At 44.1% G+C, this 14,318-nt stretch overlaps 1 protein-coding gene across 1 annotated transcript in view; it reads left to right on the plus strand.

Moving 5' to 3' along the window:
* LOC100447686 (neuroblastoma breakpoint family member 12) overlaps positions 1 to 14,318 on the plus strand; it is a 2,265,351-nt gene that overhangs the window by 38,902 nt on the left and 2,212,131 nt on the right.

Consider the following 14,318-nt stretch of genomic DNA (forward strand, 5'->3'; position numbering starts at 1 on the left):
ACCTTTTCTGGGACAGGAATAAGGCATTATAGAGACAGTCCTGTAAGTGCTGTTCTAAGGAGGCCCAGGAAAGACAAGAATTACCAGAGAAAAACAAAAGAGAGTTAGTGAAGGGGGGGAAAAAAAAGAGCAAGTTAAACTGGCGCAAGTCATTTTTACAATATGGAGATCAACATTCTCTCAGGTTATGGTTTAGAAACATTTCTATGAATATGCTCAATTGCTTATGGCAAAGCTTTGAAGTCCACATTAAAAGGTTTAGTTTCTGATTTCTAAACCATTTCATATACCTCAAGTTTTTCTTCAAAGCACTTCCTAGAGAATGATTAACACTTAGTGTTTTAAGTAAATGTAGATAATGTCTGGTACACATAAAACATTTTTCCCCTGAAGATTCAGTTGTTATTTATTAACAAATTCTCTTTTAGCCCAATGAGACCCAACAGATGTCTTTTGTCATGTTACTTAAAGATATACCAAATCAAATTGTTGTTCTTAACCCAGGACTGTGCAGTGAAATCAGTTTATCAGGTTGCAAATTGCTTTTACTTTTTCATGAAGAGTAGACCACACAACTGGTCTCAAGATCCCTCTACAAAAAGCTCATTCAGAGGCAGACTCCCAAATGTCTAATGACTTCAAGAGTCAGCTGAATTGCATTTCTCCAGTCTCCTGACTTGGCATCAAAGAAGAAAAATTGGAGTAAAAAGGAGAGATGATGACAATGTGAGAGTGAACCAAGATACAGGGGCAGGAGCTGATGGGGTGAGAGGGTGATGGGAGCAGAAACTAGCAGGAAGCTCACTGAGGACCTGTGATCTTGCAAGTGGACCCCAAATCTTCTCCTGGAAGACCAAAGCAGGCCAAGGGTCACCGACAAGATCTGCTAATGGATGGTGATGGGTTGGGGACAGGCTTGGTGCCTCTGACTGGTGCAGTAGTTTCCTTACCTCTAAGTTAGTCCTTGCCTTCTAAAGAAGGCATCGTGTGTTCTGCTTACTGAAACAACAAAAGAGCACCACAGAGTAGAAATCATCAGCAGAAATTAACCCTACTTGCTTAGCATGAGAATTCTAAAGCATTTATTTCTTTCTGGCCACTCAGCTTGGAGTCTCCTGCTATCCATCCCCTGTCCTCCCATCCCTTTCCATCCACAATTGCTCGTGGCACAGGAGGTTTAGGGACATCAAATCTGTCTCCACTCCCAACATCTCCAAGCCCCCCTGGTCACTGCTCATCTGCAGCACAAGTGGGGCATCTGGAAGACTGCCCATTTCTTCCCCCATTCCCTCTGAGGGAACCTATGCTGGCTGATGATGAACTGCTCCATGCTCTCCTTCTGCTGGTTGTTGGTCTTCAGACACTCAGCTATGCTTTGAAGGAGCCGCTCCTCTTTGGATACTTTGGTTCTCAGTTTCAGAGTTCCCTTTCTGTCAATTCTCCCTGGATAAGAGGAACAGGCTCTTACTGAACACGCAGAAGACCTAAAGCACGCTGTGCTTTATGGCTCTTTCGAATTCAAAGAAGGATTCTACAATCTTCACCCCTCTCCTGAACTGGATTTCCTCCTTCACAGCCTCGAATAGCTCCAGCTGAGCACAGTTTAGGATGAGGCCATTAGGTAGGAATATTGAGACTCTGGAATTCCCCATGCAGACTAGCACAGGCCTACACACCTGTAGCTTAAGAGAACCTCGCTCCAGGCTGGTATCAAACTCCCAACTCTGAAGAGGACCTTGCTTTAGTCCTGATATCAGTTCTGTCACTCTCCCTTCACAGATAAGATTGAGAGTTCAGAAATGTTATGCTGGGGAGAGAGATCTGGAATCAGGCAAGTTTGCAAGTTTGTAAATATTTGTGCCAACAAGAAGATGGCAATACACCCTCTCACTGGAATTAGCATAGTTGGATCCAAAAGGTATTGGTGACATTGACCTGGAGCTAGAATCCCTGGGGAGGGGATCCTGAAACTGGCCGACACAAGGGTCTGCCAATCAGACTTAACCTGACCTCTGAGCAGATCTTGAAGGGTGGCTGACTTTCCCCAGGCCTGGTCCAGAGATGCCAGCTTAAGTGATATGCTGGGATTCCAGGCAGTGGCTAAAAAGGCTCAGTCTCATGGGGCATTCTACGATCATTTGACCATGGGACCTGAGGGGTAGGAGATGGGTGCTGAAGCTCTAACTGAATTTCAGCTCAGCCAAACTTCAGAGAGGTAAAGAAACTGAACACTTATGGATTGCCAGGGTTATGATGTCTCTGCCTTCTCCACACCCCTTCCTCTTCTTCTTTGATTTCTTATCCAGGGGCCAGGGGGCTGGCGGGGAATGGGATGTATTTAGAGCTGCAATGAAAGCAGCCACCAAGGGTCAGAGATGTCCCTCCAGGGACACTCCTCTAAGTTCCTGTCTATCCCAACTCACTATGTGGCTCCTGATTTTCTGGAAAAGCTGTGACATTGAGGAGACAGAACAGTATTGGAGGGAAGGAGAGCTGGGTTTGAACCAAGAAAGGACACTGGCATCTTACCACTTTGCCAGGCAGCACAGGGATGTGGGTGCTTGGCAGGGCTGCTCTCCAGAACATGCTGAGGAGGGAAGCCAACTCCTCTAGGGCATGGTGCAGTGCACTGGTGCTGCTCCGAAGCTCATGAATGCCTTTGCTGCCTAGCACCTGGGGAAAGGTAACACCACAGGAGTGGGGAGATTACTTTTTTCCCCCTGCATGGGCTCAAGTTCCTTTGTGAGTGAGGCACAGAACATGGGCCTGCTTGAACCTGTGAAGCCCTCGCACAACCATTTGCAGCTCTGAGAACTAAGGTGCTGCTCCCTTTACTGGGAATCCCTTCCTCCACTTGCAGAACCCACAAGGCTTTCAAAACTCACCCCCCTTGCTATGTCCTCTGTGAACCTGTTACCTTCCTTGCCTGAGATAAATGACCACATTTGCATTGGCGCTCTCAAAGCACAGAGGATGACTTCTCATACTGTACCTGTAGCCCCTTACTGTGCTTACCTACTTGGGTGTGTGTCTTGCCCTCTAGTGTGGGGGCTCCATGGAGGCAGTGCTGTCCCTATGCATCCATGGGTCTCCAGCAGCTCAGACAGCACAGCCACCGGTGCCTGGTCTCTCTCACTAGCAAGGTGCTCTGAGAAGCTTTGCTGCTTGCCTTCCCTCCCCCTATGCAGTCTGCACTAGGAAATGCCATGGCTGCCAAACTTTTTGCCCCTTCCACATGTGGGGGCCATACACCTGGAAATCTTTCAGTTTCTGTCCATCCCTTTGGGTCTACTTTGCCCACAGATGGTCATGTGCCTGCATGACTGTGGTATATAATAAGCTACCAAAGGTTGCTAGGCAATGCCACCTGTTTCTGTGGGGCTGAAGGGAAATATCCAGTCAGCTACATCTGGAACATAGCAGAACTCACAGTGAAAATAGGAGATAGAGAAGAAAGGGCCTGGCTGCTATACATGGAAGAGGAAGCTTCAGCTGTTAGGAGATGCAAAGCATGAAAAAAAAAAATGGTGGGAGAAGGAGTTAACATCAAAGGAATAAAAGGCACAAGCAAAGAGTGCACCTAAAGCTACAGGTGTGATTACCCCTGTGCCTTCGGCTTCAAGGCCAGGGAAGCTGCACGCTGATCTCACAAGAGACACTGTCTTTATGACCAGCAGCTTGTCCTCTGCAGTCTGCTCTCTTAGGGCACTGTAGTCATCAATGTGGCCAATGACATGGCAGCCATGCTTATTGGCAAAGGAGCCATCAGCAGCATCACCCTCCAGCTTGGTAGGGGTCTTCATTACTGGAGAAGTATCCAAACCCAAGCCTGAAAAAGAAAATGACAACACAACAGAATCTTCTGTTATTCATAATGATATCCTCAGTTTGCTCCAACTCAAAAGAGGTAGTGAATGAGAAAAGGAAGAGGCTGGGAACAAGAAATGAAGCCTTGGAATGTACAAGGGTGGGGCAAAGTCCATAGAGATCTTCTGGCTCCTATATTTTTATAGTCTTTCTTACATTATCTCTTAATGATAAATTTACCAGGAGAAAATTTTTTCCTTATTGGCAAATGAAATAGGATGAATCATAATAAATAATAAGTTTCTGGGTAGAGAAGACACAGACAAGGAAATCAAGCTGGATACGGAGAGCATTTTCAAGAATGGAGAGATTACAGTGCAATGAAGCAAAAACAGCAGTAGGAAAACTGCAGGAGGCTGAACAATGGCAAGAAAGGCAGCCACAGAAGGTGCAGGGAGTAGGGCTAAAGGCCTTGGGGCATGCAGAGAAAACTCTCTAAATACACATAATATTTTTAGAGACAACAAAAGGTTGTTTGCATTAATCACTTTCCATCATCAGTCCCTGGACCCTTTAGTTGCCATATGTACCATTTGTTCAGTTGATTATGCCCATTTCTGAGCCAGGAGTAGAGGAAGCAGAGCTGGGGAGGACCAGAGCTTGGGAATTCGTACCAACATCCTGGACTGGAGGGGACACAGCTGAATCTAGGGGGTAAAGGCAACCACAGTTTTCAGGAGCCCTGGAACACACAGCACGTGAAGCACATGCACACCTAGCTGTCCTCACTGAGACCTAAGGTGACAGGACTCTCCCCTTACAGAATTATCCATACCCCACAAGCCAAAGCAAAAGCCCATGAGTCACTGAGTTCAGAATGTGTCCATTCTTCAGAAGAAAAAGATATTCCTTTAATTGAGGGGTGTTCCATGAGAAAGTAACCTCTAGTTTGAAAAATTATTAGCTGTATTTTTATAAACCAAGTCTTGAGTATAATTTGTGTGTGATATCTAATACAATGCCCTGTAACTAAATGTAATATGTATAACTATACATAGTACATATTAAAATGTAGAATCAAGGAATCAAGGAATGAATGGATTCATGGGGGAGTAAACTCAACATTCTAGTCATCATTCTGATGAGGTAATACTGAAAAAAAATGACTTGTATGAGAAGAACGGAGACAGAAGGCTTGGTGGGTTAACGTTGTCTTGCTGGAGACCAAAAAGCAACCCTATGGTGGAGGAATTTGAAAATCTCACAAGGAAGTTAGAAAAGGTCCTTCTCAGGCAATTGTGGCCCAGTGCCTGCTTTCCAGCTCAGGCCTCGGGGGTGCTAGAGAAAGAGGGGCAGGGACTGGGCCAGTGGGGATGAGTCTTGGCTGCTGTGTGGGAAGCCAGTGAGAGGGGAAGGCCTGGTTAGAAGGAAGAGTTGGAGACATAACTGAACACCACAACCATCAGCGCAGCCCTGAGAAGGGCAAGGTGTCCACCTAATGTAAGCTGAGAAGTTCCTGGCGGCCAGGCAGTTTGCTTGGTGGCCCACTTGTGTTTTTTTATTGAATTGCCAAAACAGTATAATCATGTTATTGTCACCTTCATTTGACAAATAAGGTTACTGTCAGATAAATGAGCATCTACAAGAACCAGAGAAAAATAAAGATTAACATGACCCAGAAGTAGTTGGTAGGAGAGTTTGAAAGCTCGGCTTTAGAGAAACTGAACAGAAGTCATTCCTGATTTGAATAAAATTGAAGGTATGGCCATGGAGGTGAGTGGAGATGGTGTACTAAATGGTGTATCAAAAGGAAAAAAGGACAGAAGAAGTAGATATTGAATGATTTAAGACTAGGGGGACACCATTGACATTTCAATAAAAACTGGAAGAAGTGAGATTGATGAGGGATACTGAGAAGAGAAGGGGGACCTGGTCAAACATGTCTATCTGAAAAGGCAGGCAAGAGGTGGGGTAGAGAAAGTGAATGATGGCCACCCAAAATAAATTGTCCACCATCCAGGACTTCCCCAGTGCCCTGTTTTTGTAGGGGCAGGAACATTTTGCCACGCACTGAGTTCCCCACCTGTGAGGGAAAGGGGGACTAGAGAATACTGAGACAGGGCACAATGAGCTGGAAGGAACACAGACTAAAAATCACAGCATCTGGTTCTGATCCTGGTTTTGTCTATGACTTCTCTAAACCCTTTCTTGTCTGTTAATATCTCAAGACCTAAGTTTTCTTATGTGAAATACATTGAAATGTCAATTAAAAACAGCAAAACCTGCTTTACTTCAGACGAAATTATATATGTGAAAACACTTGGCTAATGCTAAAGCACTAAGCAAATCTAAGAAAAAGGTGTGAACATATACAGCTGCTAATTATTGAGCAATTCTTAGTGTGCCAAGCACTTGTAAATGATTTCATTTAATGCTCAAAATCATGTAAGGTATATATTATTATTATCCTCATCTTAAATATGAGGAAACTAAGGCTTAAACCTCTGAGACTTTAAACACCTTGCCCAAATCAAACAACCTGTAAGCAGTAAACTCAGAATCTGGAGTCTGGTCTGACCTAAATCCCATGCTTTCACTCAGGCTGCTAGATTAGAGCATCTCTGATTTCAACCTGACCCTAACGAGCATGGACCAGGCAGATTGCACCTTCTGTTGCAGACATCCTGGTGATCTCCCCACTGGCCAAGGGCTTTCTAAGTCCCTTTTCCTTCCTACCTTGGAGGAGCAGCTGCTTGTTTCCAGGGTCAGTACTAGCTGGAAAGTTTTGGTTAATGGAGGAGGGGCTGAGGCTGGCTTTGCCAGCACCGCTATCCAGCTGCTGTTGCAGCTGCAGTCGCAGACAGTTGTTCCCCTGAATGCTCTGCTCCAGCTGCCCTCTCAGAGCTCATACCTCTGCCACTAGGTGGCTCAGGTCACTGCTCAAAGGGATTTGGTGACAGGCATCCAGGCTGTAAGCTAAGAGCAGGCATCCAGGCTGTAAGCTAAGAGAGAAGAGGAGTCTGGTAACATTAACCCAAGTATTTCCAAGCACTTGTCAGAACCCTCCTCTGTGACATTCTTTCCTGCCAAGGACCCCACTATCATCTGAGTCTCATGCAACCAATCTATGATAGAGATGTCACCATTTCTGTGTGTGGCCTGGGGATGGCACTGAGCTGGCACACATCCAGTCTGAAACTTCCCTGTGGCTTAAGTTACACATATGCACCTATAGAGCATTTGATTGGCAGATGAGGATAAATCCATATTTCATCTCCATAGTAACCTTTGTCCTGTAGGCTAAAGTATAGGATCCTCCATGGTAGAAGGTCAGCACTGAGCTAGAGAAGGGTAGGGGATGAGGGAGAAAGAGAATTCATAGTCTTCACTCTCAAAAATGAAAGAGGAGAAGGAGGAGGTCTTTTGGTAGCACGTGAGAATATGAGTTGGGCACCTTAGACCAGGGATTATAACTAAGTGAGTTTTTCAACTTCTTTCTCTCTCTCTCTCTCTCTCTCTATATATATATATGTGTGTGTGTGTGTGTGTGTGTGTGTGTGTGTGTATGTGTGTGTGTATATATATACACCTATATATAGTGTGTATATATGTTGTGTGTATATACATACTATATATAGGAGTATATATGTATATATACATGTACATATATATGTACACACATATATAAACACACATACACATATATATGTATATATATTTACCTCCATTCACCACATGTAGTTTATTTCTTTGTACTGGGGATGAAGAGACCTAAGAAATATTCTACAAGGCCACAATCCCTTATCTGAAAACCTTAAGGCCAAACGTATTTCAAAAGGTAAAGTTTGTTTTAGTTTTTAGCCAGGCAACAGGGTGCATATATCATATATAACATGTACCCAGTTTCATGTGAGCCATAATCCTTAATCAAACATGTAACTATTTCTGCAATGAGCTATGTGAATATTCTAAGTAGATAAATAAAGACTTATGAAAACCCTCTTGTCAGATCATCTAGATTTTGTCACTAAATGAGTATTTGAAAAATTTAATTTGCAGATCATACTGGATTTTGAAATTACAGGTAAGAGATTATGGAGCTTTAGTGGTTGTAGCTTTGAAATGAGTCCTGAAAGGCAGGGAGAAAAGCATGAAAGGAAATGTAGCTCAGAAGGAAGTAGTTTTAGAGACTTTAGTAAATAACCTACTCTTGAATTTTGCCCAAAGTTTTATGATGTTCCTCTCCCTCTTTCCCAGTCCAAGTTCTCATTAAATTTTGCTTATTTTTTAAAGAGATGTTTGTAAATCTGTCTATACCCTTTCATCTTCCCAATAGTACCTTATATTAGACTGTCATCTCATAATGTGCCAGAATATCACTAGACCCATCCAATAGGTTTCCCAGATTCTAATGTCTCCCAACTCCAGGACATCCCCTGAGACTTAGCATCTTAAAGTTCTGTTTTCATCATATGCTTATCTTCTTTGAAAAAGAACAGACTTAGTTTCATTATCTACTATACAGAATGTCAACTTTCACCTTGACCTGGAGGCTTTCAAGATTTGGTGACTCTGCTCCACCACCCTGACTTTTCACTCCCCCAACCCCAAGCTTCTCCTGTGGGCAGGCTTGTCCCACTGACCCAACAGTCACCATGAATGTGTACTTAAGCTATTCTCCCAGCCTGGTAAGCCCCCTGTATTTCTTCACGTTCCAGTTCCCCTTCTCTTTAGAAAATCAGGAAATTAAATCAGGATTTATGATAATTCCAATCTAAATTCCACTGCCCCTCACTCTTTGTTTAGCCCTCTGGAGGGACATAAAATACATGAGTTCTTTTTCACCTGACAGTTCTTCAAATATCTGAAGCCAGTTCTCATGTCCTCAAGATCTTTTGAAAGCCTACATTTCTTTAGTTTCTTTGACCAGTTCAAGATTTCTGGTCCACACCATTGTGCACCCTGTCTTCACTATGTTCCCTAGTGTGTCAATGCCCTTTTCAAAGATGGTGCCTCTTAATCTAACAATATTTTAGACACGGTCTCCACAGGTGAACATCACACTTACACTACTGTAGTGTCATTTTGAGCTGGTATTTCTAGCAACATTTGGCCTATGCCGTACTTGTGTGAACATGTTTCTACCAAACCCCAAACCCTCAAGTCCATGAATGGCTGCCTGTCCTATATTTCTATGCTTGTCCTATATTTCTACCACTGATATTTTTAATCGAGCTCAGGATTTTGATTTTTAACTTTGCTAAATTTCATGACATTGATGTCAGTCCTCTGTTCCAGCCTGCTGTGACTTATTGACGTTATGTTTTGAATACCCTCCTCCATTTAAAGAAGAATGAAGAAATATATCAAATTCTCAAATATTAGATTATTATTTCAGCAGGCAGCAAAGTCTTTGATAAATGTCCTTAATATTTAAATCCAGAATTGAAATTTAGCTACTATTAGTGGTATTTCTATAAGGTTTTTTTTGTTTTTGTGTCTTTTAATTTTCTCCCATGGGCAGGCTGGTCCCCACTGACTCAAAACTCACCATGACTTTGTACTTAAGCTATTTGCCCAGCCTGGTAAGCCCCTGTGTTTCTTCAAACTCCAGTTCACCTTCTCTTTAGAAAATCAGGAAATTAAATCAGGATTTATGAAAATTACATGAAAGGGCAATAAGCTGAGAGGCAGATGTCACTAGGGAAAGGGCCAGGGTGGGAGCAGACTGCCTGCTGCATTGGGCTGAATGGGTTGTCAGTATGTATTACCGATAATATTAAAGGCCTTTTCAAATGATATCATTAGGACAGTTCTTTTGCTTTAAAAAGTGTTATAATTGCCAGGCGGGGTGGCTCATGCCTGTAATCCCAGCACTTTGGGAGGCTGAGGTGGGCCAATCATGACTGCAGGAGATTGAGACCATCCTGGCTAACATGGTGAAACCCCATCTCTACTAAAAATACAAAAAATTAGCTGGGCGTGGTGGCAGACGCCTGTAGTCCCAGCTACTCAGGAGGCTGAGGCAGGAGAATGACCAGATCCTGGGAGGCAGAGCTAGCAGTGAGCCAAGATCGTGCCACTGCACTCCAGCCTGGGTGACAGAACGAGACTCCATCTCAAAACAAAAAACAAAAAAACAAAAAACAAAAACTTTATAACCTAGACATTGATAGGAATGTCTAGAATAGGAATGTCTAGATTTTCTTAAAGTAATTAGGAATGATCAGGCTGGATCTTGCTTGTGCCACCAACCTGTCCCCTTGGGCTTTGTGTATGAGAGTTCCTACTGGGAGCCCCAGGCTCGGGTTGGGGTTTCTGAGACAGAACTCTGTAGCTTCCCATGATCTCCACAACTCCCAAAGGAAAGAGCTCACTAGCATCCTATGCAAGGGCAAAAAGCTCATGGGGTGAGGGGAGAAGAACACATACCTTTCAGCCCCTTCTTGGAATTGCCATAAAGTGCCTTGTAGATTTGTAGCTCTGACTGGAGGGACTCAAAGAGCTGCTGTTTCTCTTCACACTGTTGCTGCAGGAGAACCAGCTTGTGCTGCAGTCTGACCAGGGAGAGGCAAGGCCCACTGACATGGCAGGCCACTCAGCCACACCAGAGCAACAAGCTGAGAGACAGATGTCAACTCAGGGGGACATAAAGTGTTATGGTTAGGGTTACATCTAAGCCCCAGATGTCAATTCAGGGGTTCATGAAGACCATCACTTTTATTTTGCAGATGTGGAAATGGTGGCTGAGGGAGGTCAAGTAACTTTGCTTGAAAACACACCATTACCTACATTAGTTCAGAGCAGAACAGACACACCAGCACAGTCTCCTTACTGCTCCTACAGTGCTCTTTGCATTCTGACAAGCAGTTACAGGGCTTATGCTGGGACCAAGCATCACAGCCAGCATAGAAGCTTCCTAGGTGATGGTGAGACTAATGTCCTTTATCTAATTGGAAGCATGGGAAACCTTCTTTTTCATGTCTCTGATATACTGAAGACTACTATAACAGAGTTTTACTCTCTCAACTTGGGAGTGACAAGGCATTCCCAGAGAACTCCTTTCTTCTGCTCAAAGCACCCCCCCTGCAAACAACTGATACACAAAAATCAGGAATAGTAGAGGAAACATTGAGGTTTCCAAAAGAGGACATCTATTGTCTTGCCAATATCCCTTCTTATAATGTAAGAATGAAGAATGCTGCCTTCTCTGTCAATGGGTCCCCTCTTACCTGGAGTCATTTTCCTGGAGGGAAAGATGTTCCTCCCTGAATGCAACTTCTTGCTGCTTCTCCCTCAAGTCTTCCAAAAGCTGCTGCCTTTCCACCTTCTGGTGCTCCAGCTCCTTTTCTAGCTCTTGAAGGTGGGATCGAGAGGACAGCAGAGCCTCCCTCAGGCTTTCTGCTTCCTGGGAATGCTCTGGTGAGATGAAAACGAGAGGATTGATTTACTATGATGGGGCCAGAGCTCAGCAGGAAGATGACCCCAAGCACATCCGCCCTGACAAACAGAGCTAAGGAGCAGGGAAGGAAGGCCCTATGTTGGTCGGGAAGAGCATGCTAGCTCAACAACCCCCACAGCCTGGAGAATGGTGTATCTCTCTCTTTGCAAATCCTTTCATCCACTTACTCTGTCCTACCTTGCTCTTAGATAAATTCTGGTTTCTAATGCTCTCCATTTTCCAAGTGCTCACATACCATCTGTTCAATAATCCATTCTTGAATTTTGACAAAAATCAACATCAAGATTTCTTTTTGGAATATACCATTTTCATTATTTTGAAAATGGGGATATTTGTTGTTTTTTGAAATTGCAGCACTTCTCTGATCTTCACAAGTTGTCAAAGATTATTGAAGAGACTCTAAAAATACAGCTGCAGACTCAGTAAGTCCTCTGGGGAAAGATTTACCTGAGCCTGGCAAATTGTACTCATTTGAATCTCTTACTGTCTTCTCACCTGTGAGGTCTGTTCTATTCTCTCCAAGCATGCATTGGTAGCTTTGTAGTTCTGCCTTCTTTCTTATCTGTTAACTTTTGTTATCGTCCCCCAGCAGTGACCTTTCCTCTCAAATCTTCTTGCTAATATAGAAATCAATTAAATTAATTAATTAATTAATTAGGGTGGCTAATTTGGAAATATCACTTGGTGGCTTTTTTCTTTTCCACAAGCATTCCATCATTCTTGGCTTAATCCTTCTGGATACTACTCTCAGTCTTTTTATGGCTGTTCAACAAATATTTGTGAATAAAAATACTTTGTTATTGATAATACATTGATATGATCAAGTAGACTAACCAAGGTCAGCTGCCTCCCAGCCACATGAGAAATGATGCCCACCTATGAGTGCCCCCTGGCTAGGGCTGGGAAAGTTCTTGGGTGCATTTTCTAGTGCCACTCGGCATGGAGTCATAGTACTGACCAGAGAGGAGCCCTGAGTTCATGAGTGAGGGATGTGGTGAGGAGGTAGAGGGATAGCAGAGCAGGGCCAGGAGCAACACACGCTGCTGTAGTAAAGTCTGGAGAAGCTTGAGAGGGAAGATAGGCATTCACACTCCCTCCTTTATTGATTCCAAATCAGTTGTGAGTGAAGGGAGGTAGAACAGATACCAGACTGATATCCAGATTGATAGCTCGTGACTCTGGATATATGCAGGTGGGCTTGTACAGGAATGATGGATTTCCTAGAGCTCTTCACTCCCAAGTCTGAGGGGCCCATAGTTGGAACATCTTAGAAAGTAGCCTTCTCTAGACTGGGAATAGCTGTAAATTTGGGTTGGTGGATCTGAATTGCTCTGTTATCTGTACCTTCTTCTGTTTGCTTCTCCAGTGGGTGATTAGTGTGGCCAGGGAAGAAAGAAACTTAAGAGTGACCACAGTTTGTGGGTTTTGACCATGTATCTCTGGAAGTATGACTCAGTTGAGCCTGAAGTCTTCAATTTTCTTCCCTGAGGACTCTGTTCTCATTGCAGAGCTGAGGTATGGACTCCAGGTCCTGACTTTAGAAGTTAGAGGTGGATCCTGTCCTGGAAAGTACACATTTGGGTAACAGAAGCTTCCAAAAGTTTCCCATTCTTTATCTCTCAAAGATAGTGCCTCAACCCAGCAGAAAACCCCAAGAACTCAAGGCCTGGCCCTGAATGAAGCATGGAGGGCTGGGTACATGTTTTCTGTGTGCCTCTTCTCAGTGGATTCTTTGCATGCATCATCACATGCCATAACTGCAATGGTGCAGGAGGCTCGATCTCCTTAAACAGCTGCTGCTATGGTATAGGCAGGACAACATCATATGGAAAGACTGGCCTCCATGTGATGGTAGCTTGAAAGGACAGTGTAAGGAGAAAGGCCACCTTGGTAAAGCGGCCAGGGGTGGAGATGGGAGGACTCTTACAGAACTGGCTCTACTACTTATCAATCACACAACAAAGGCACAGACATCAGAAGGCAGTATATAAGCAGATTAAGTATGGGGTGTGAAGTCAGGTGACTCTGGGGACCAGATGTAGTTCTGCCTTAAAGAGAGTTACTCTCTAAACTCAGATATATTCAGAAAGTAGGGATGACAGTACTTGCCCACTTCCCTTGCTGGACTGTTCATAAGCAGCAAGTGAAGTAAAGAATATCTGTGAAGCTCTGCCTAAAGGTCCCTAAATAGAGCCAGAAACAGGAAGGACTGGGCTTCTCCTACTGCTTCCACAAGCAGTAGAGCTCAGCCTGTGTTCTACTTGCTCCTGTAGGCGGTCCTTGATGCAGATGGACTCCTCCAGGCTCTGGTGCGTGTTCTGGATTTCACCAAGATGCTCTTCCAGCAGGTCAGCCCTTGCAGCAACCACCAGGACATGGAGAGAGGTGGGAGATGGAGAATCCTGGTTACTGATGGGGGTGGGGCTCAGCCAGGGGCACTGCAGCAAGACCTGTAAATATCACTAGCCTTCTGCCAACTGTGTCCTCTCACATGGACACCCAAAAGAATGGTAGTTTTCTTTAAACAGTAAATGTGCTTTCAAACACCTAAGTGTCACTTGCTAAAAAATTTCCATGGGCCTTCTCCCACACAGGGGTCTTGTGAGAGTTCCACATGTTTTAGAAAAATAACTGAGGGCTCTGGACAAGGCCTGCCTAGCATCCGGAAAGGTATGGCCACCTCTTGGGTGTGACTATGAGGATGATAGGTGAGATCTCACTCTACCTTTCCTCTTACTGACACATGAGTGAGCATTCTTTAGCAAGGGACAAAGCCCTTCCTCCTACCCTTAGAAAGAAGGCCTAAAGTAAAAGTATGTGATCTTACACTCACCCTACGCGGTTAATGACTGACACTGAATGCTTCACTGAAATCACTTTTAATATGGAACATGAAAGTATAGCCTGGAAGGATCTAGAGATCTGAAGGCAGATTAGAGAGAGGACAACACCACCCCCTTCCCCGCTGCCAAACGAAGAAAAAAGATGCGGAAAAGTCAGAGGGATGCTTACACCAGATATTGACTGCACCATTTTGCTTTGGGCTCAG

This window comes from Pongo abelii, chromosome 1 (assembly GCF_028885655.2).
Source record: "Pongo abelii isolate AG06213 chromosome 1, NHGRI_mPonAbe1-v2.0_pri, whole genome shotgun sequence".
Classification (NCBI taxonomy): Eukaryota; Metazoa; Chordata; class Mammalia; order Primates; family Hominidae; genus Pongo; species Pongo abelii.